This window comes from Dendrobates tinctorius, unplaced genomic scaffold (assembly GCF_039654945.1).
Source record: "Dendrobates tinctorius isolate UK_male_01 unplaced genomic scaffold, ASM3965494v1 ptg000322l, whole genome shotgun sequence".
In the NCBI taxonomy this organism is placed as follows: domain Eukaryota; kingdom Metazoa; phylum Chordata; class Amphibia; order Anura; family Dendrobatidae; genus Dendrobates; species Dendrobates tinctorius.
This window is the reverse complement of record NW_027361989.1, coordinates 1,703,132-1,727,184: the sequence shown is the minus strand read 5'-3', so window position 1 is coordinate 1,727,184 and position 24,053 is coordinate 1,703,132. Positions and strand designations below refer to the sequence as shown.

General features: G+C 50.1%; 1 long non-coding RNA gene across 1 annotated transcript; it reads right to left on the bottom strand.

The window, feature by feature from the left end:
* Nucleotides 1-215: 215 nt before the first annotated feature.
* LOC141074018 (uncharacterized) lies at nucleotides 216-24,053 on the bottom strand. The gene is made up of 4 exons (XR_012227118.1): nucleotides 23,921-24,053; nucleotides 21,924-22,007; nucleotides 11,791-11,883; nucleotides 216-577 (listed from the first exon to the last, which is right to left on the bottom strand). It is a non-coding gene; the product is annotated as an uncharacterized lncRNA (long non-coding RNA).

Here is a 24,053-nt window from a genome sequence, read left to right as displayed (position 1 = left end):
CGGAGTCGGCAGCTGAACACGTTCCTCATAGACTCATCTTCCATAACGCTAATTCTTGTCTCATTACCGACACTGGAATCGGCATTAGCAATACTGCAGGAGATATTCATTACACGCGACATGAGAAATAACTCCTTCATGATGAGGACGACATCTCCATCTTCTACTACGGCTCTAGAGACAGATTTGGCCAGAGTCGGTCACTGCCTCCATCCCCACCGGCCGTCTATATGAAGGTTTCCCGTCTTCCCCGCACTGGAATCTTCTCTCCCGTTAGATCTCAGCTCTGAGTCACACACAGAAGTTTGAGGCTTTTCTGGAAGAACAGGACAGGAGAGATCTGAGGCCGATGTCTCCATGTACAGGGTTTCCCCTCGGGATAAGAGGCTTTTCTATCCCTTTCCCCCAATTAGAGGAGACACCTGTGGATATCGGGGTCTTTACCGGCTGCAGTCCTGGGGGGATTTACTCGGTAACGTGGACGTTGGACAAACGTCACCATCAATTCCCATCAGAGTGAAGGAACATCGCTCCTCTATTCAGCTCTATGGATCCAGGATGAAATCCACTGCGGCCCCTGCAAGAAAAGAGCGAAGTCTGGTGAGACCCCCGAGGCCGGAGATTTCTACAGCTGCTCTGTGCACACAGGACCTGTGATGAGGTCACAGGAGGGGCGGAGTCAGGGGTCACATGATCAGGGGCCTCAGTGTGTGCAGGACTCTGCTGTGCTGGTTGTCATGGTGCTGGATGAGGAGAAGTTTATGTGTGGGGTCAGGAGGGGTTTACAGGGTGGATGTAGCAGAACTGTGTGTGTACGAGGTGTACGGAGCAGAGCCGTGTGTGTACGAGGTGTACGGAGCGGAGCCGTGTGTGTACGAGGTGTATGGAGCGGAGCCGTGTGTGTACGGAGCGGAGCCCTGTGTGTACAAGGTGTACGGAGCGGAGCCCTGTGTGTACGAGGTGTACGGAGCGGAGCCGTGTGTGTACGAGGTGTACGGAGCGGAGCCGTGTGTGTACAAGGTGTACGGAGCGGAGCCGTGTGTGTACGAGGTGTACAGAGCGGAGCCGTGTGTGTACGAGGTGTACGGAGCGGAGCCGTGTGTGTACGAGGTGTACGGAGCGGAGCCGTGTGTGTACGAGGTGTACGGAGCGGAGCCCTGTGTGTACAAGGTGTACGGAGCGGAGCCGTGTGTGTACGAGGTGTACAGAGCGGAGCCGTGTGTGTACGAGGTGTACGGAGCGGAGCCGTGTGTGTACGAGGTGTACGGAGCGGAGCCGCACGTGTACGAGGTGTACGGAGCGGAGCCGCGCGTGTACGAGGTGTACGGAGCGGAACCGCGCGTGTACGAGGTGTACGGAGCGGAGCCGCGCGTGTACGAGGTGTACGGAGAGGAGCCGCGCGTGTACGAGGTGTACGGAGAGGAGCCGCGCGTGTACGAGGTGTACGGAGAGGAGCCGCGCGTGTACGAGGTGTACAGAGCGTAGCCGCATGTGTACGAGGTGTACGGAGCGGAGCCGTGTGTGTGTACGAGGTGTACGTAGCGGAGCCGCGCGTGTACGAGGTGTACGGAGCGGAACCGCACGTGTACGAGGTGTACGGAGCGGAACCGCACGTGTACGAGGTGTACGGAGCGGAGCCGCGCGTGTACGAGGTGTACGGAGAGGAGCCGCGCGTGTACGAGGTGTACGGAGAGGAGCCGCGCGTGTACGAGGTGTACGGAGAGGAGCCGCGCGTGTACGAGGTGTACGGAGAGGAGCCGCGCGTGTACGAGGTGTACGGAGAGGAGCCGCATGTGTACGAGGTGTACGGAGCGGAGCCGTGTGTGTGTACGAGGTGTACGTAGCGGAGCCGCGCGTGTACGAGGTGTACGGAGCGGAACCGCACGTGTACGAGGTGTACGGAGCGGAGCCGCGCGTGTACGAGGTGTACGGAGAGGAGCCGCGCGTGTACGAGGTGTACGGAGAGGAGCCGCGCGTCTACGAGGTGTACGGAGAGGAGCCGCGCGTCTACGAGGTGTACGGAGAGGAGCCGCGCGTCTACGAGGTGTACGGAGAGGAGCCGCGCGTCTACGAGGTGTACGGAGAGGAGCCGCGCGTCTACGAGGTGTACGGAGAGGAGCCGCGCGTCTACGAGGTGTACGGAGAGGAGCCGCGCGTCTACGAGGTGTACGGAGAGGAGCCGCGCGTGCACGAGGTGTACGGAGAGGAGCCGCGCGTGTACGAGGTGTACAGAGAGGAGCCGTGTGTGTACGAGGTGTACGGAGCGGAGCCGTGTGTGTACGAGGTGTACGGAGTGGAGCCGTGTGTGTACGAGGTGTATGGAGAGGAGCCGTGTGTACGAGGTGTACAGAGCGGAGCCGTGTGTGTACGATGTGTACGGAGCGGAGCCGTGTGTGTACGAGGTGTACGGAGCGGAGCCGTGTGTGTACGAGGTGTACGGAGAGGAGCCGTGTGTGTACGAGGTGTTAGGAGCGGAGCTGTGTGTACAAGGTGTTAGGAGCGGAGCTGTGTGTACAAGGTGTTAGGAGCGGAGCTGTGTGTACGAGGTGTACGGAGCAGAGCCGTGTGTGTACGATGTGCACGGAGCGGAGCCCTGTGTGTACGAGGTGTACGGAGCGGAGCTGTGTGTGTACGAGGTGAACGGAGCGGAGCTGTGTGTGTACGAGGTGTAAGGAGTGGACCCGTGTGTGTACGAGGTGTACGGAGCGGAGCCGTGTGTGTACGAGGTGTATGGAGAGGAGCCGTGTGTACGAGGTGTACAGAGCGGAGCCGTGTGTGTACGATGTGTACGGAGCGGAGCCGTGTGTGTACGAGGTGTACGGAGCGGAGCCGTGTGTGTACGAGGTGTACGGAGAGGAGCCGTGTGTGTACGAGGTGTACGGAGCGGAGAAGTGTGTGTACGAGGTGTTAGGAGCGGAGCTGTGTGTACAAGGTGTTAGGAGCGGAGCTGTGTGTACGAGGTGTACGGAGCGGAGCCGTGTGTGTACGATGTGCACGGAGCGGAGCCCTGTGTGTACGAGGTGTACGGAGCGGAGCTGTGTGTGTACGAGGTGAACGGAGCGGAGCTGTGTGTGTACGAGGTGTAAGGAGCGGACCCGTGTGTGTACGATGTGTACGGAGCGGAGCTGTGTGTGTACGAGGTGTACGGAGCGGAGCTGTGTGAGTACGAGGTGTAAGGAGCGGAGCCGTGTGTGTACGATGTGTACGGAACGGAGCCCTGTGTGTACGAGGTGTACGGAGCGGAGCCGTGTGTGTACGAGGTGTACAGAGCGGAGAAGTGTGTGTACAAGGTGTACGGAGCGGAGCCCTGTGTGTACGAGGTGTACGGAGCGGAGAAGTGTGTGTACAAGGTGTACGGAGCGGAGCCCTGTGTGAACAAGGTGTACGGAGCGGAGCCCTGTGTGTACGAGGTGTATGGAGCGGAGCCGTGTGTACGAGGTGTACGGAGTGGAGCCGTGTGTGTATGAGGCGTACGGAGCGGAGCCACGTGTGTACGAGATGTACGGAGCAGAGCCGTGTGTGTACGGAGCGGAGCCCTGTGTGTACGAGGTGTACGGAGCGGAGCCGTGTATGTACGAGGTGTATGGAGCGGAGCCGTGTGTGTAATAGGTGTACGGAGCGGAGCTGTGTGTACGAGGTGTACGGAGGTGAGCCGTGTGTGTACGAGGTGTGCGGAACGGAGCCGTGTGTGTACGAGGTGTGCGGAGCGGAGCCACATGTGTACGAGGTGTACAGAGCAGAGCCGTGTGTACGAGGTGTACGGAGTGGAGCCGTGTGTGTATGAGGTGTACGAAGCTGAGCCGCGTGTGTACGAGGTGTACGGAGCAGAGCCGTGTGTGTACGGAGCGGAGCCCTGTGTGTACGAGGTGTACGGAGCGGAGCAGTGTATGTACGAGGTGTATGGAGCGGAGCCGTGTGTGTAATAGGTGTACGGAGCGGAGTCCTGTGTGTACGAGGTGTGCGGAGCGGAGCCACGTGTGTACGAGGTGTATGGAGCGGAGCAGTGTGTGTACGAGGTGTACGGAGCAGAGCCACGTGTGTACGAGGTGTACGGAGTGGAGCCGTGTGTGTACGAGGTGTGCGGAGCAGAGCCATGTGTGTACGAGGTGTACGGAGCAAAGCCGCCTTTGTGCGGACCCTTCTGTGTACTTTGTATACCCCAGCTTCAGTCACAGACACCACTGCATAATCTGTATACACCCGTATACCCCCAGCTTCGGTCGCAGACCCCTGTGTACACTGTATACACCCGTATACCCCCAGCTTCAGTTGCAGACCTCTGTGTACACTGCATACACCCGTATTCCCCCAGCTTCAGTCGCAGACCCCTGTGTATACTGTATACACCCGTATACCCCCAGCTTCGGTCACAGAACCCGCATCTCTCACACTGTAGAACTGATGTCAGACACCAGGGGCGTATCCAGGGGGGGCAGCTGGGGCATTTGCCCAGAGTGCAGCCGACAGGGAGCACCATCGGGCTGCCTGATGCGGTGGTCCAAAGAGGAGACTCCCCGCTGGCAGCATTCTGCCGCCCCCACACTCAGATTCTCCAGTTCTCTGAGCTGGCTGTCAAACTTGCAGCTGGCGCAGAGAAAGTGCTGCACGTCTGTGTACTAGTACATACACTGTCTGACTCACTTGGAGAGGTGTAAGCGCCGCTACGCCGCCACTGCCAGCGGCGCCTCACCGCCACCGGCACTTCCGCATGCGCCAGCAGCATGATCAGGTCACATGATCACGCTGCTGACATCACATGCCAGCTCTACAGAGGCGAAGACTCGGGCAGTGAGGCAGCGTTGCGGTTGGTGCGGTAAGTGCTTCAGACGGGTAATGGAGCTGAAGACACCACCGACTGTGCAAGGGAAGATTGCGGGATGGCTGCAGAGTCCCATGGAATGGATAGGGAGGGAGCAGGGGGAGTAAATTTACTGAGGACAGTGTATGAGGACTCGGCGCAAGGCCAGGATGCAGACATATTCATGTGGTGTGGTGGAGAAAGATGAGGAACATATGGGAGGAGGAGAGGGAAACCTGAGGACATTATGGGGGTTAATGTGGGGTTGGGGGGTTAATGAGGGGGGAAGGGGTTTAATGAGTGGGGGGTTAATTTGGGGAAGGGGGTTAATGAATTGGGATGGGAGGTAATGTGTGGGGGGGTTAATGTGGGGATGGGGGTTAATGAGTGGGGATGGGGGTTAATGTGTGGGGGGGTTAATGTGTGGGGGGTTAATGAGTTGGAATGCGAGTTAATGTGTGGGGGGTTAATGAGTGGGGATCGGGGTTAATGTGTGGGGGGGTTAATGAGTGGGGATGGGGGTTAATGTGTGGGGGGTTAATGAGTGGGGATGGTGGTTAATGTGTGGGGAGTTAATGAGTGGGGATGGGGGTTAATGTGTGGGGGTTAATGAGTGGGGATGGGGGTTAATGTGTGGGGGGTTAATGAGTGGGGATGGGGGTTAATGTGTGGGGGGTTAATGAGTGGGGATGGGGGTGAATGTGTGGGGGTTAATGAGTGGGGATGGGGTGAATGTGTGGGGGGTTAATGAGTGGGGATGGGGGTTAATGTGTGGGGGGATTTGGAGTGGGGGTACATAATGTGTTGGGGGATTTGGGAGTAGGGACGGGGGTTATTTAATGTGTGGGGGGATTTGGAGTGGGGATGGGGGGTTATTTAATGTGTGTGGGGATTTGGAGTGGGGATGGGGGGTTATTTAATGCGTGGGGGGATTTGGAGTGGGGATGGGAGGTTATTTAATGTGGGGGGGATTTCGAGTGGGGATGGGGGTTATTTAATGTGTGTGAGGGATTTGGAGTGGGGATGGGGCATTTAATGTGGGTGGGGGGATTTGGAGTCAGGATGGGGGGTACTTAATGTGTGTGGGGAATTGGGGATGGGGGATTTAATATGAGTGGGGAGATTTGAGGACACAAAATGAAGAGTATGTATGAGGAAACAGTATGGGGGATGGGTGCAGACAGTATGGGGAGCAAACGGGTTAATGTATGTGGACACAGTATGGGGAGTGAGGGTGATGGGATGTGTGCAGACAGTATGGGGAGTCAGGGGTATGTGTGAGCAAACAGTATAGAGAGTGAGGGGGTAAATATATGAGGAGACAGTATTGTGAACAGAGGGATGATAGAGGAGACAGTATGAGGAGGGAGGGGAATAGTGTGAGGCGACAGTATATTGCAGATATTTGTATTTAGGAGCTTTATAATGACACTTCTATCTTTAAGGGCGTCATGTGGAGATTTGCTGCAGAAGACCGGAGAAGATGGAAGTCTGCAGAGATGAGATGTGGATGAGAAAACTCATCATGGGGTCTGGACAAGATGAAGAAAAGGAGAACGACTCCAGAGACGACATCATCTATAAGGTACCTTGAGGTAAATGTTATTTGTGATACTGACTTATTCTCATGTTTTTATTTGTTAGTAACATTAAAGGGGTTGTCCAGGTTTGTGCTGAGTCTGCAGACATTCTATGTGACTGCAGACGTCTGAATTCTCACAGTGCTCACTGCACGCTGTCAGGATTCTCTCGTGCCGGTAATTTACATACATACGGTCACATGCTGACTAGACGTGTGTGGCCTCACTCAATGAAAATGAACGGAGTGAGGCCGGGCATGTCTAGTAGGAATGTGGCCAGAAGTATATAAATCACATACTTGTGCTGACATGACTGTACATCGGCAAGTGAGAATCCTAAAAGTGTGCAGTGCATTCGTTGTGAGAATTCAGAAGCTGCAATGTCAGGATTCAGCTCTGCAGGTTCCCGTGTCATCACACGGACACTTCACTCACATGCGACTCTCATACTTATGGTCCTGTGACAACGAGCTTCTCTTCCTGCTTCTCTCAGATTCTCACTGAACATTGAGGGCATTAGGGAGAGCAGCTCGTGGGTACATGGCTAAGTGTGCAAGTCGCATGTGTGTGTGTGGGGGGGGCGAACCAAATTCTTGCGCCGGGTGCCAGAAAGCCTAGATACGCCTCTGTCGGACACACACGGTAAAACTGCGGTCGTCGGTCTCTCATCTCTCGCACTTATACTAATATTGCTGTAAAAGAGAAATAGCACAATAGTGCATTATCCGGAGTGCAGATAACAATCGCAAGTGATACACTCACCAAATGGAGATTTGTAACCGGCAATGGAGGATTCGCTGCTGCAGAACCACAGATCCACGAGGGACCAACATAGAAGATTCAGGACAGGAAAAATGTGGTCAGTCAATCCGCGCTGCGAATCACGAAAAACTCAGATTATTAATACAGTGGACTTTATTCTACGCGTTTCAGAGTCTCACAGAACTCATTCCTCAGTGATTCACAGCGTGGATTGACTGACCACATTTCTCCTATCCTGCACTTATACTGATAACATAAGATGGAGTCAGACGAACCCTCCTACAAAACGTGAGAACAAAGTCATTACTACAGGACTGTGTGAGAAAGGGATTTATTCTACAGGAAACGCTGGGGCCACAAATGAGAGACTCCGGGCCCCGTGGCTGGATACTCCGGGCCCCCAGCGTGTTAGGACCAGACGGGGTCTTTGTCCCTGGAGCTTCTCTACTCGGGGTAATGAGACTCTGATCTTGGTCATCCGTATGGATAATGGAAATGGAATTACAAAGCTTCTCATAGACTTTCCATGTTACACACGGACGGCACATGTACAACACACGGACGGCACATGTACAGCACACGGACGGCACATGTACAGCACACGGATGGCACATGTACAGCACACGGACGGCACATGTACAGCACACGGACGGCACATGTACAGCACACGGACGGCACATGTACAGCACACGGACGGCACATGTGCAGCACACGGACGGCACATGTGCAGCACACGGACGGCACATGTACTGCACACGGATGGCTCATGTACAGCACACGGACGGCACATGTACAGCACACGGACGGCACATGTACAGCACACGGACGGCACATGTACAGCACACGGACGGCACATGTACAGCACACGGACGGCACATCTGCAGCACACGGACGGCACATCTGCAGCACACGGACGGCACATGTACAGCACACGGACGGCACATGTACAGCACACGGACGGCACATGTACAGCACACGGATGGCACATGTATAGCACACGGACGGCACATGTACAGCACACAGACGGAACAAGTACAGCACACAGATGGCACATGTACAGCACACGGACGGCACATGTACAGCACACGGACGGCACATGTACAGCACACGGACGGCACATGTACAGCACATGGATAGCACATGTACAGCACATGGATAGCACATGTACAGCACACAGGCGGTACATGTACAGCACACAGACGGCACATGTACAGCACACGGACGGCACATGTACAGCACACGGACGGCACATGTACAGCACACGGACGGCACATGTACAGCACACGGACGGCACATGTACAGCACACGGACGGCACATGTACAGCACACAGACGGAACAAGTACAGCACACAGATGGCACATGTACAGCACACGGATGGCACATGTATAGCACACGGACGGCTCATGTACAGCACACGGATGGCACATGTACAGCACACAGACAGCTCATGTACGGCACACAGATGGCACAGGTACAGCACAGGTACAGCACACAGACGGCACATGTACAGCACACGGACGGCACATGTACAGCACATGGATGGCTCATGTACAGCACACGGACAGCACATGGACGGCACATGTACAGCACACGGACGGCTCATGTACAGCACACGGACGGCACATGTACAGCACACAGACTGCACATATACAGCACACGGACGGCTCATGTACAGCACACGGACGGCACATGTACAGCACACGGACTGCACATGTACAGCACACGGACGGCACATGTACAGCACACGGACGGCACATGTACAGCACACGGACGGCACATGTACAGCACACGGACAGCACATTTACAGCACACGGACGGCACATGTACAGCACACGGACGGCACACAGACGGCACACGGACGGCACACGGACGGCACACGGACGGCACACGGACGGCACACGGACGGCACATGTACAGCACATGGATAGCACATGTACAGCACACAGGCGGTACATGTACAGCACACAGACGGCACATGTACAGCACACGGACGGCACATGTACAGCACACGGACGGCACATGTACAGCACACGGATGGCACATGTACAGCACACAGACAGCTCATGTACGGCACACAGATGGCACAGGTACAGCACAGGTACAGCACACAGACGGCACATGTACAGCACACGGACGGCACATGTACAGCACATGGACAGCACATGGACGGCACATGTACAGCACACGGACGGCTCATGTACAGCACACGGACGGCACATGTACAGCACACAGACTGCACATATACAGCACACGGACGGCTCATGTACAGCACACGGACGGCACATGTACAGCACACGGACTGCACATGTACAGCACACGGACGGCACATGTACAGCACACGGACGGCACATGTACAGCACACGGACGGCACATGTACAGCACACGGACGGCACATGTACAGCACACGGACGGCACATGTACAGCACACGGACGGCACATGTACAGCACACGGACGGCACATGTACAGCACACGGACGGCACATGTACAGCAGACAGACAGCTCATGTACGGCATACAGATGGCACAGGTACAGCACAGGTACAGCACACAGACGGCACATGTACAGCACACGGATGGCTCATGTACAGCACACGGACAGCACATGTACAGCACAAAGACGGCACATGTACAGCACACGGACGGCACATGTACAGCACACGGACGGCACATGTACAGCACACAGACTGCACATGTACAGCACACGGACGGCACATGTACAGCACACGGACGGCACATGTACAGCACACGGACGGCACACAGACGGCACACGGACGGCACACGGACGGCACACGGACGGCACACGTACAGCACACGGACGGCACATGTACAGCACATGGATAGCACATGTACAGCACATGGATAGCACATGTACAGCACACAGGCGGTACATGTACAGCACACGGACGGCACATGTACAGCACACGGACGGCACATGTACAGCACACGGACGGCACATGTACAGCACACGGACGGCACATGTACAGCACACGGACGGCACATGTACAGCACACAGACGGCACATGTACAGCACACAGATGGCACATGTACAGCACACAGATGGCACATGTATAGCACACGGACGGCTCATGTACAGCACACGGATGGCACATGTACAGCACACAGACAGCTCATGTACGGCACACAGATGGCACAGGTACAGCACAGGTACAGCACACAGACGGCACATGTACAGCACACGGACGGCACATGTACAGCACATGGATGGCTCATGTACAGCACACGGACAGCACATGGACGGCACATGTACAGCACACGGACGGCTCATGTACAGCACACGGACGGCACATGTACAGCACACAGACTGCACATATACAGCACACGGACGGCTCATGTACAGCACACGGACGGCACATGTACAGCACACGGACTGCACATGTACAGCACACGGACGGCACATGTACAGCACACGGACGGCACATGTACAGCACACGGACAGCACATTTACAGCACACGGACGGCACATGTACAGCACACGGACGGCACATGTACAGCACACAGACGGCTCATGTACAGCACACGGATGGCACATGTACAGCACACAGACAGCTCATGTACGGCACACAGATGGCACAGGTACAGCACAGGTACAGCACACAGACGGCACATGTACAGCACATGGACGGCACATGTACAGCACATGGATGGCTCATGTACAGCACACGGACAGCACATGGACGGCACATGTACAGCACACGGACGGCTCATGTACAGCACACGGACGGCACATGCGCAGCACACGGACTGCACATGTACAGCACACGGACGGCACATGTACAGCACACGGACGGCACATGTACAGCACACGGACGGCACATGTACAGCACACGGACGGCATATGTACAGCACACGGACGGCACATGTACAGCAGACAGACAGCTCATGTACGGCATACAGATGGCACAGGTACAGCACAGGTACAGCACACAGACGGCACATGTACAGCACACGGATGGCTCATGTACAGCACACGGACAGCACATGTACAGCACAAAGACGGCACATGTACAGCACACGGACGGCACATGTACAGCACACGGACGGCACATGTACAGCACACGGACGGCTCATGTATAGCACACGGACGGCACATGAACAGCACACGGACGGCTCATGTACAGCACACAGACGGCACACGGACGGCACATGTACAGCACACGGACGGCACATGTATAGCACACGGACGGCACATGTACAGCACACGGACGGCACATGTACAGCACACGGACGGCTCATGTACAGCACACGGATGGCACATGTACAGCCCACAGACAGCTCATGTACGGCACACAGATGGCACAGGTACAGCACACAGACGGCACATGGACAGCACATGGACGGCACATGTACAGCACATGGACGGCACATGTACAACACGCGGACAGCACATGTACAGCACATGGACGGCACATGTACAACACGCGGACAGCACATATACAGCACTTGGACGGCACATGTACAACACGCGGACAGCACATGTACAGCACACAGACGGCACTTGTATGGCAGACAGATGGCACAAGGACAGCACATGTACAATACACGGACAGCACATCTACAGCACACGGACAGCACATGTACAGCACACGGACTGCACATGTACAGCACACGGACGGCATGTTTATACGGACCCATAGACTTGTCTTGGTCCTTTGTCATCTGTGATGCTGGGAAAACACGGACATGAGAGCAGCACCGTAGGTCAAATAGGGGACACGTGGCATCTGTGAAAAACATGACAGGTCGTGTGAAGGGGCCGTACAGTCACATAATAGAAAACATTAGCAGAATTGCCGTCTTTTTCTACATCCTACCTCACAAACAGCAGAATAAAAAGAGATTAAAGTCCTATATGTCCCCCAAACTACTCTGCTAAATCCCCTCTGGCTCCGTGGCCGATGGTTCGGGGGCCCTGATGGTTTTTATTCATTTTGCAGCTATAATATAAGGTGAAGCCACAAGACCCCTGCAGCCCAGTGCTAAGACTGATGGAGACCCCTGGAGCCACAAGACCCCTGCAGCCCAGCGCTGAGACTGACGGAGAACCCCAAAGCCACAAGACCACTGCAGCCCAGTGCTAAAACTGACAGAGATCCCCGGTGCCACAAGACCACTGCAGCCCAGTGCTGAGACTTATGAAGATCCCTGGTGCCACAAGACCCCTGCAGCCCAGTGCTAAGACTGATGGAGACCCCCGGAGCCACAAGACCACTGCAGCCCAGTGCTAAGACTGACGGAGACCCCTGCAGCCACAAGACCCCTGCAGCCCAGTGCTAAGACTGACGGAGACCCCCAAAGCCACAAGACCCCAGCAGCCTAGTGCTGAGACTGGCAGAGACCCCCGGAGCCACAAGACCTCTGCAGCCCAGTGCTAAGACTGACAGAGACCCCTGGAGCCACAAGACCCCTGCAGCCCAGTGCTGAGACTGGCAGAGACCCCTCGAGCATCGGTGCTGGAGCCACGGGGAATTTATCAGTTCATGCTAATTATTTTTACATTCTCAGAAATCCCCTGTAGTGTCTGTTCACACCCACCATTGTTGCTGTGGATTTATTTACAGTGTTGGCAGGAAATATTCTGAAAGACAACAGCAACAGATTTATAAAAAAAAGTGTCTTCTGGCTGATGTCCGTGTCTGCCAGGTGTCCATGTCTGCCTGGTGACCGTGTGTGGCCGGTGTCCATGTCTGGCTGCTGTCCCTGTCTGTCTGCTGTCTGTGCCTGGCCAGTGTCTGTGTCTGGCCGGTGTCCATGTCTGGCCGGTGTCCGTGTCTGGCCGGTGTCCGTGTCTGGCCGGTGTCCGTGTCTGGCTGCTGTCCGTGTCTGGCTGCTGTCCGTGTCTGGCCGGCGTCTGTGTCTGACCGGTGTCCTTGTCTGCCCGGTGTCCATGTCTGCTTGGTGTCCGTGTCTGGCCTGTGTCCATGCCTGGCTGGTGTCCATGTCTGGCCGGTGTCCATGTCTGCCTGGTGACCGTGTGTGGCCGGTGTCCGTGTCTGGCTGCTGTCCCTGTCTGTCTGCTGTCTGTGCCTGGCCAGTGTCTGTGTCTGGCCGGTGTCTGTGTCTGGCCGGTGTCTGTGTCTGGCCGGTGTCCGTGTCTGGCCGGTGTCCTTGTCTGCCCGGTGTCCATGTCTGCTTGGTGTCCATGTCTGCTTGGTGTCCTTGTCTGCCCAGTGTCCATGCCTGGTTGGTGTCCCTGTCTGGCCGGTGTCCGTGTCTGGCCGGTGTCCGTGTCTGGCTGCTGCACCTGTCTGGCCAGTGTCCATGTCTGTCTGCTGTCTGTGCTTGGCCGGTGTCTGTGTCTGTTCGGTGTCCGTGTCTGGCTGCTGTCCGTGTCTGGCCGGAATCCGTGTCTGCCCGGCGTCCGTGTCTGCCCGGCGTCCATGTCTGCCCGGCGTCCATGTCTGCCCGGCGTCCGTGTCTGGCTGCTGCACTGGGACAGTGTGAATAGTATAGTAGACGGCACTATTCCACACAATAGGATATTAAGCCCTGTTCACACTGCGCTTCTGCAGTGCGTCCGGGGGCTCTGCCTGAATCCCCCTAAAATAGGAATCACATAAATCCCCGTTGGGGCCACAGACGGCACTGACACCAGCAGAGGTCAGAGGAATTTGTTTTTTTTCTGAAATTGACTGATTTATTCCCTTAGGCCGGTGCACACGATCAGGAATTGGCAGCGCTTTGTACGCAGCACACGTCCGCTGCCGGCTACTGAACGCAGGTGACTCCACATGTGATCACTGAACCGTGTGGATTCACCGCGTCCAATACATTGTAGGGTGAGATCTATCGCGTCTCCGCAAATAAACAGACATGTTGTGATCTGGAAAGACGCGCCGCATGTCCGTCTCTAAAGATAGGGAATGTAGATTGTGAGCCTCATTGGGGACAATGCCACTAATGTCTGTAAAGTGCTGTGGAATTAATAGAGCTATATAAATGAGTAAATATAAATATATAAACTGCGGGGGTTCTGTCCTTTCACAAAATGTCGGCAGAGCCCCCGCAGCACCGTACACCCACAGCGGCGCGCCACACATTCAAATGACCCCTCATCCCAGCCTGCGGCCGGCAGCAATGCTCCCCTCTTGGCTCCTCCAGCAGTGTCCCTGGGTGTTATAATAATTGTAATAAAGTTCTTTTTTTTATGTGCATGTATATATATATATAATTTGCCTATTGCAGGAGCCTCTGCGGTTTCCAAACACTTTGCTAATGTGCATAAAGGAGATTTAAAAAGCTTTTCCTTTAGGGGAATAGAGGTGGTTACAAAACCACGTAGGGGTGGTGAGTATAAAAGTAAAATCCTCTCTAGAGAAAGTAGGTGGATCTTTTTATTAGAGACTAGAGTTCCTGACGGATTGAACAGTAGAATGGATCTCATTACACAATATTAAGTAAGAAAATAAGAGTAGAATTTTTTTTTTTTTTTTTTTTATAGAGTGCATATATTAGTTTTCAAAAGATTATATCTCTATCTTATACCTACTCCAATATATTATTCCTTTTGAGAGTTATATTTGTGATTGTCTCTGATATTTAGATCGCGCCTACTACTTGATGTATTTTTTCATATATGTTTATAAAATAATTTTTTTTTTTTTTTTTGTGGCAGTTATTCCACATCACTGTTGATTTATTACCAAATGTTTATATCATTGGTCTATGTATAAAACATGTTCAATATATGTATTTTTCTAGCAATATTTTTGAACTGAGTTTCAACCATCTACTCAGGTGTTTTTAATTGGTTTGTTTCACTGCTTTTAATTAAGGGTCATTTGAATATGTTCCACAAAGGAGGATATATTGTCAGTGTTGGAGCTCAGTTCAAATAGGACCGTGAAGAAGGCACATAGTGCTGAAACATGTAGTCCCTTGCTGGAATGTTACCAATTGTTTGGAGTTCCTCATATATTTTTTACATGAATTAATGGATAAATAAAGAAGAAGATTTTATAATTCTGGTGAACTTTCATCTTTTTGCTGGATCCCAATTCTCTTATATTTATATATATATATACACACTCACTGGCCACTTTATTAGGTACACCTGTCCAACTGTGTGTTAAGACTTAATTTCTAATCAGCCAATCACATGGCGGCAACTCAGTGCATTTAGGCATGTAGACATGGTCAAGACAATCTCCTGCAGTTCAAACCGAGCATCAGTATGGGGAAGAAAGGTGATGAGTGCCTTTGAACGTGGCAAGATTGTTGGTGCCAGAAGGGCTGGTCTGAGAATTTCAGAAACTGCTGATCTACTGGGATTTTCACGCACAACCATCTCTAGGGTTTACAGAGAATGGTCCGAAAAAGAAAAAAAATCCAGTGAGCGGCAGTTCTGTGGCCGGAAATGCCATGTTGATGCCAGAGGTCAGAGGAGAATGGGCAGACTGGTTCGAGCTGATAGAAAGGCAACAGTGACTCAAATTGCCACCCGTTACAACCAAGGTAGGCAGAAGAGCATCTCTGAACGCACAGTGCGTCGAACTTTGAGGCAGATGGGCTACAGCAGCAGAAGACCACACCGGGTACCACTCCTCTCAGCTAAGAACAGGAAACTGAGGCTACAATTTGCACAAGCTCATCGAAATTGGACAGTAGAAGATTGGAAAAACGTTGCCTGGTCTGATGAGTCTCGATTTCTGCTGCGACATTCGGATGGTAGGGTCAGAATTTGGCGTAAACAACATGAAAGCATGGATCCATCCTGCCTTGTATCAACGGTTCAGGCTGGTGGTGGTGGTGTCATGGTGTGGGGAATTTTTTCTTGGCACTCTTTGGGCCCCTTGGTACCAATTGAGCATCGTTGCAACGCCACAGCCTACCTGAGTATTGTTGCTGACCATGTCCATCCCTTTATGACCACAATGTACCCAACATCTGATGGCTACTTTCAGCAGGATAATGCGCCATGTCATAAAGCTCGAATCATCTCAGATTGGTTTCTTGAACATGACAATGAGTTCACTGTACTCAAATGGCCTCCTCAGTCACCAGATCTCAATCCAATAGAGCATCTTTGGGATGTGGTGGAACGGGAGATTCGCATCAGGGATGTGCAGCCGACAAATCTGCGCCAACTGTGTGATGCCATCATGTCAATATGGTCCAAAATCTCTGAGGAATGCTTCCAGCACCTTGTTGAATCTCTGCCACGAAGAATTGAGGCAGTTCTGAAGGCAAAAGGGGGTCCAACCCGTTACTAGCATGGTGTACCTAATAAAGTGGCCAGTGAGTGTATATATATATATATATATATATATATACGTATGTGTGTATGAGTATGTGTATATATATATATATAATATACACATGATTGCATTCTTATGCTTCGACTGAAACTCTTTTCAGCTGGTGTAATGAGAAGACATGGGTGTAATGCTTAGTTTGCTATCCTTGTCTTGCATGCAAATAAAATGTCATACTTCTCTGGTAACATAGATAAGGATTGCTAACAGCTAAGCATATTTCAATGTATGTACTATTTTGCAAACGTAGTATTTTGAACGCCCTCCTCTTTTCTTATTTAAACTCTTTGAATATGTATAGAGTCAGACAGACTGCTCACATATGGTGTGCCTGTCATTCTGCCTCCATGCCGGCATGATCAATAAAGAAACATCTTACTTATTCAGGTCTGGAAGATTTCTAATTGGAAGACTAAAACTCCACTGACATTACTGAGATCTCACTGTAAAGACCTTATTTTGCGGCCTCCAGTCATTCAGCAGAGTATGGGGGTCCGGCACTGTGGGGGCTCTTGTTATCACTGCCTCGCTTACAGATGGGGGCGCCCTCCCTACTGGCTGTGTTACAAGGTGAGCTGGACAGGATATAATCAGCCCTTTTATCAATCCCACATCTGCAGGTCATGTGGACCACAACGATTCTGGGTATGTGATCAATTCTTCCTCTAATTCTAGGAAAGGATCAGCATTTCTCACTCGTTCCCCTGCCTCGCTGCAGGTGGACACTGGGTTTAGAAATGGTGTTCCACTTTAGAACTTGTGAACATGCCTGCAGTCTGGTATTGTAAAATAAGCCATCACCCAAATCCTCCCATTGTTACTTTCCTTACACTCTTTAACAAAATCACAAAGGAATTTCCATGATCTACTTTACATCTGGAGAGGGAAACATGTGGCACAGAACCTCTAAAAAGCAAAAAACAACAATTTAATTAGTTCTGCCAGTTTAAAACTGATGACACATTTCCCTTCATGATCCCAGTATAGAGTGTCCAAGAACAATCTAGAGCATGGAAATTCTCATATTTTACATCAGGACCCCTAAATACCTGTAGTACATGGTGCAGTGTAGTTCTTCAGGTGTGTGAAAATCTACATTTGTATACCTTTATCTATTGCTTCCTTGATAAAGGATGGTCCTGCAGTTACTAGATCTAGACTGTAAAAGTATCTAGATTCCCCATACCCCTGGATCACCATTGTCTCAGCCATGGATTTCACCTATAGTCCGGCAGCAGTAGGAATTATTCCCAGGCTCAGGGCTTGCATCATATCCCTCCCACACAGTTGATATTATAATTTGTATAATTGCATTTTTACCTGTGCCGAGGGCCCGGTGTCTCCACAGGCGTAGACAATGGTTCTCTGTGGCCCTTACCACTTGCTCCTTTTACCACTATGCAGGCAGCAGACAGTCCAATAGTCGGTATCTCTTCTGGATGTACTAAGGTTCTAGTGCTGCTGCTGAATCAACAAGAAAAGTGACCTCATGGCTTACCACAAGGACGGTTACTTCTGGAAATACAGTGTTTTATAAATGTATTTCTACTTTAGCCAAATTAAATTTTTCCTCTCATTACCCCTTTCTTGTACCAAATTTTCACATTTTATCAAAGTAAGTTTTATCATCAAATACAACCCATCTGGTCAGGGGACACCCTCAGCTCTTCTAGTGGTCCCTTCTTATCTTAAAACCACAAACAACCACATTCCAAAACATTTCTCATGCTCACAGCTTATCTCCCCACCTCAGGACTGTGTGCTCTGGGTGGTGCCTTCTCCTAGTTTTTCAAGATTAAAAAGACAATGTCAGGGATCTACAATGTTTACTCTCTATTTGTTATAATATATAAGAGTTAGGCCTATAAGTTACCAATAAGGACACATTGCACATCTGATCTGAAGACTGTTCTCTCTGGGTACCCGATGAGAAAGGACCATATCCAGTTTCATTCCATGGATACCCTCTTGGTACAATCTTAATAACTTTCCAGCCATCACATGAAATGGTCAATAACATTACTGCCTTACAATGAGGACAAGACCTTAAAATATATATATCTGTATCTATGGGATAAAGTCCCATAATGATGTTACATAAAATTCTTAAACACAAAAAGACAAACAAGATGAGGACTATACACAATATAAACCCTGGAGCACAATGGATTTCTACCCACTTATAAGAAGTCTGACAAATATCAGTGAAATTCATATGTCAACAAGAAGATAATAAACCAATAGCAACAATTCAATTACTGCTACTAATATCCAGGATCTAAATAATCCTCACTGATTACACCATGTCCTAGATATTTACCAGCTTGTATCGCTATATCCTGCCACCTCCACCCAATGAAGGCCTGTAAGGGGCGAGTGTCACAACACAGTGTAATAATAACAAAGTTCCCCAAAGACTATGGTCACTGATATCACAAAGATACATATACTCACAAGGACTTCTGACTAGTGTAACAGTACAAACACACAACGATCTTCACAGTTAGGGACTGGACATACACACATACGCAGAGACATATAAGACAAGAGAGTAAAGTTCCCTCGTACTCCTACACCTGAAGTGCTGAGATAAAGTCCAATGACACCGCCTCTTTATAAACAGAGACGTTCCCGTTCTTAATATCAGGTATTCAGAGCACCACCGGCGCGGACTCTCCTCAGTGAAACGAGGAGGTTCAGTCACTCTGTGCTATTAAAAGAAAAACATATAACAAAACTACATAGAATATTCTCTATGGGAATCAGGTGGCATGTATCTAGGTGATTTATACCACTATAATAAACTATGATTTGTCTCCAGTCCACAGGTGAATGTCAACCACGCCTACTGGACTCCCTTATACACCCAGGATTTTATATTCCAATCCTTATACATTCACTCAAGAGATCACTCAAGGAGTCTCATGTGTAACATAAAACATATAGTTATGGCGTTTTCGTTCTATGTAGTTTTAAAAGACAGACAAAACAGCACACTTACCAGAAAACAACATTCAAACAATACCGGCAAAATTTTATACTGGGTTCTATTTTAATGAAACATACTGATCATTGTAGACAATACGCTACTTCCTGATCAAAAAAGTGTGATAGAAATACTCATTAAAAATTCCAATCTTTATTCCAACATATACATATAAAATAAAGTGCCTCATACCATAGAAAGATCAAAATTTAGCGTATACACAAGTTTCAGGGACATAAAAGGAGTCATATATACCCAAATGCATATAATAGTGCAAAAAATATTTACTATAATATCTACAAACATATAAGACCAAAATGTCTCTAAGATCTCACATTATTAAAAGTATATTATTTAATTTGTTATACAAAGTTAAATTGCCTCTTACAGCTTATTTCTCCATAGCAAATATTTATTTTATCTTTGTAATAACCACATGGCTTAATAAATTACAATTCACATAATATTTTAGATTAGCACTGTAGTAGTCACATATAACATAATGAGAACCGTATCCACTAAATATTTTGCACATCAAAGGCGTATAGTAAATGCTCCTATTAATAACAAAATTCTTTATGACGTGCTTCTTCCTATTATGTATATTTAGCCATATGGTCTACTTTAAAGTTACCAGCTCAATCTTTTCATGGCCAAGCTTGAAAGCGACTTTCTGTCCTCATGCCCCATCAGGCCCCTGGCCTACTACCACTTCATTGATGATATTTTAATCATCTGGACGGAGTCTGAGCAACAGCTAAAGACGTTCCACGAACAGTTTAATCAATTTCATCCCACCATCAATTTAACATTCAACTACTCCAGCACTGAGATTAACTTTTTGGACACCATCATTAAGCTAAAAAACAATGAAATAGAGACATCCCTGTATCAGAAGCCAATCGACCGTCCAACATACCTGAAATGGGACAGTTTCCATCCAAAACACATAAAGAACTCTATCTATAGCCAAGCCATCAGATACAATCGTATATGTTCCAACCCCATGGATAGAGACAAACACCTTGGTCGCCTCAAAAAGTCCTTTTTGAGTCAGGGCTACCATCCAAGAACAATTCAAAACCAGATTACAAGAGCCACCAGAATGTCAAGGAATCACCTGCTACATTACAAAGCTGAAGAAGAGAATAACCGGGAGCCTCTAGTGGTCACCTACAACCCAAATCTGGAAGTGCTAAGGGGAGCGGCACGGAAATTACAGCCTTTACTGCAAAAAGATGCCCGATTACAATCCATGTTTCCAGACCCCCCACTGCTGTGTTTTAGGCAGCCCCCAAATGTAAGAAGCATCATTGTCAGAAGCTCCCTGTCCTCTCCATCAGCTGCAGGAACCTTTCCTTGAAACCAGAAAAAAATGTAAAACCTGTCCATTTATAATGACCACGGACAAGATAAAGATCCCCAACTCACATCAGGACTACAAGATCCCAGGTACTCTCAGCTGCATCACATCTAATGGGGTGTACTTAATTATCTGTACTAAATGTCCAACTGGGAGTCTGTATGTGGGGGAGAACGGGCAAAAGCTTAGAACAAGGATGAATGCTCATCATCACACAATAAGAGAAAAAAGAAGGGATCTACCTGTGGCAAAACATTTTTGTATGATGGACCACAACACCACGGATATGAAATTACTGGTATTGAAAGGTAACTTCACATCTCAGAGAGAGAGAAGAGTCTGTGAGTATAAATTTATGACGACCTTTGACACTCTCAGTGCTGGAATGAAAGTGTCGCATGGATTTATGTCTTTTTACATCAATTAAGGAATTTGCTTCCAAGACCTTGTAGGGGCATCACAACACATTAGGAGACCCCAATCAGAGGACTGTAAAACTCCTTATCTATGTACTGGTCCAATATTTATGTTTCTCCCTCTCCCATATTGATAGTTCTGCTTCACGTCACTTGTCTCATCTATTGCATTTTTTCTGTGTTGTATTGTGCATAAATATGTGACTCTTCAGATTTTGTATTAGTCTAGCCTGATAAAGAGACCTGAGTAGTCTAGGAAGCTTGCAATGTGTTACCATCTTTTCAGTTAGCCATTAAAAGGTATCAACCACTGAGGACTCTCAATTCTGAATATTTTTCAGCTCAATATAGACATAGTATAGCACACTCAAAGCCACACTATTAAATGAGTGTGTATCCTGCATTGAAAACACAGGAATCTCATTAAGGCAGTTCCCAATGCTGCCATGTGCCTTGCATAGTGCAAAGTCTCATTATAGACCTAAGCATATAAGGCGGCTGCAAGTGCTGCCATTGTATTACACAGAAAGCTATACTTATGAAGGCTAACAATCAGATATGCGAATAACGCTATAGATGTCTCATAAATACATATTACCTGTTCCCAGCTCTTGTTACATAAATGCCAAGTGGCCCGCTAAAAGATCCTAAACCCCGACGCGCGTTTCGCTGTCAATGCTTCCTCAAGACGGAGGACTTACTTAAGGAGTTCCAGACTCCCCCGTGCATGGGTTACAGTACTCACCGGTGAGGGAAAGGTGTTGGATTTCCTGGCCAACACACCAAATGTCAGTGGAGTTTCAGTCTTCCAATTAGAAATCGTCCAGACCTGAATAAGTAAGATCCTTTATTTGGTCATGCTAGCATGGAGAGAGAATGACAGCCACACCAGATGTGAGCAGTCCTTTGTCTGCCTCAATACATATTCTTAGAGTTTAAATAATAAAAGAGGAGGGCGTTGAAACATACTTCGTTTGCAAAAATAGTACATACAATATACTTAGCTGTTAGCAATCCTTAATAATAATAATACATTTTATTTCTATAGCGCCGACATATTCCGCAGCACATTACATTTCAGAGGGGATTTGTACAGCCAATAGACATTACAGCATAACAATAATCACATACAGTAGATTATAACAAATACCAAGAGGAATGAGGGCCCTGCTCGCAATCTTAGTCTATGAGGAAAGAGGGAGACACGAAAGGTGGGTGGTAACAGTTGCCCTGATTGTATGGACCAGCCATAATGTTAAGTGTGTAACAGTACAGACACAGAGGGCTAATGGATGCATAAAGCATGTGGGAACATGATGCGAGGAACCTGGTTATGGCAAAACTTTTGGCTGTGCCACCCAGGGATAGATTAGGTTAATGTGTTGAGGCGATAAGTCAGTCTGAATATATGCGTTTTCAGGGCACGCTTAAAATTGTGGAGATAAGATATCCTTATCTACGTTACCAGAGAAGTAAAGGTATGACTTTTTATTTTTGTACGTTAGATAAGGATAGCAAACTAAGCATTACACCCATGTATTACATCAGCAGAAAAGAGTTTCAGTCTAAGCATAATAATGGCATATATGCAATCATGTGTATATATATATATATATATACTCACACACATACACGTATGGATATATATGTCTATATACACGCACATAAAAGAAAGAACTTTATTACAATTATTATAACAATCACACACCCCCTGCACCCTCTTGCTCCCCTCTATCACACACCCCTGCACCCTCTCGCTCCCCTCTATCACACACACACCCTGCACCCTCCTGCTCCCCTCTATCACACACCCCCTGCACCCTCTTGCTCCCCTCTATCACACACCCCCTGCACCCTCTTGCTCTCCTCTATCATACACCCCCTGACCCTCTTGCTCCCCTCTATCACACACACTCTGCACCCTCTTGCTCCCCTCTATCACACACCCCCTGCACCCTCTTGCTCTCCTCTATCACACACCCCCTGCACCCTCTTGCTCCCCACTATCACACACCCCCTGCACCCTCTTGCTCCCCTCTATCACACACCCCCTGCACCCTCTTGCTCCCCTCTATCACACACCCCGTGCACCCTCTTGCTCCCCTCTATCACACACCCTGTGCACCCTCTTGCTCCCCTCTATCACACACCCCCTGCACCCTCTTGCTCCCCTCTATCACACTCCCCGTGCACCCTCTTGCTCCCCTCTATCACACACCCTGCACCCTCTTGCTCCCCTCTATCACACACACCCTGCACCCTTTTGCTCCCCTCTATCACACACTCCCTGCACCCTCCTGCTCCCCTCTATCACACACCCCCTGCACCCTCTCGCTCCCCTCTATCACACACCCTCCTGCTCCCCTCTATCACACACCCCCTGCACCCTCTCGCTCCCCTCTATCACACCCCCTGCGCCCTCTCGCTCCCCTCTATCACACACCCCCTGCACCCTCTTGCTCCCCTCTATCACACACCCCCTGCACCCTCTCGCTCCCCTCTATCACACACCCCCTGCGCCCTCTCGCTCCCCTCTATCACACACCCCCTGCGCCCTCTCGCTCCCCTCTATCACACACCCCCTGCGCCCTCTCGCTCCCCTCTATCACACACACCCTGCACCCTCTCGCTCCCCTCTATCACACACCCCCTGCACCCTCTTGCTCCCCTCTATCACACACCCCCTGCTCCCTTCTATCACACACCCCCTGTCCTCCCCATGTTCCCTGTTCCCGCCATTACCTCTCACAAGTTTCCCATCTCCTTCAGCTTCCAGCCTGCAAATGCTGTGGCTCCTCCCCCTTGAGTCACATGATTGTGATGTCATTGCAGGTCCTGTACCATTCCTCCACTGTGGAGAGCGCGCAGCAGAGTA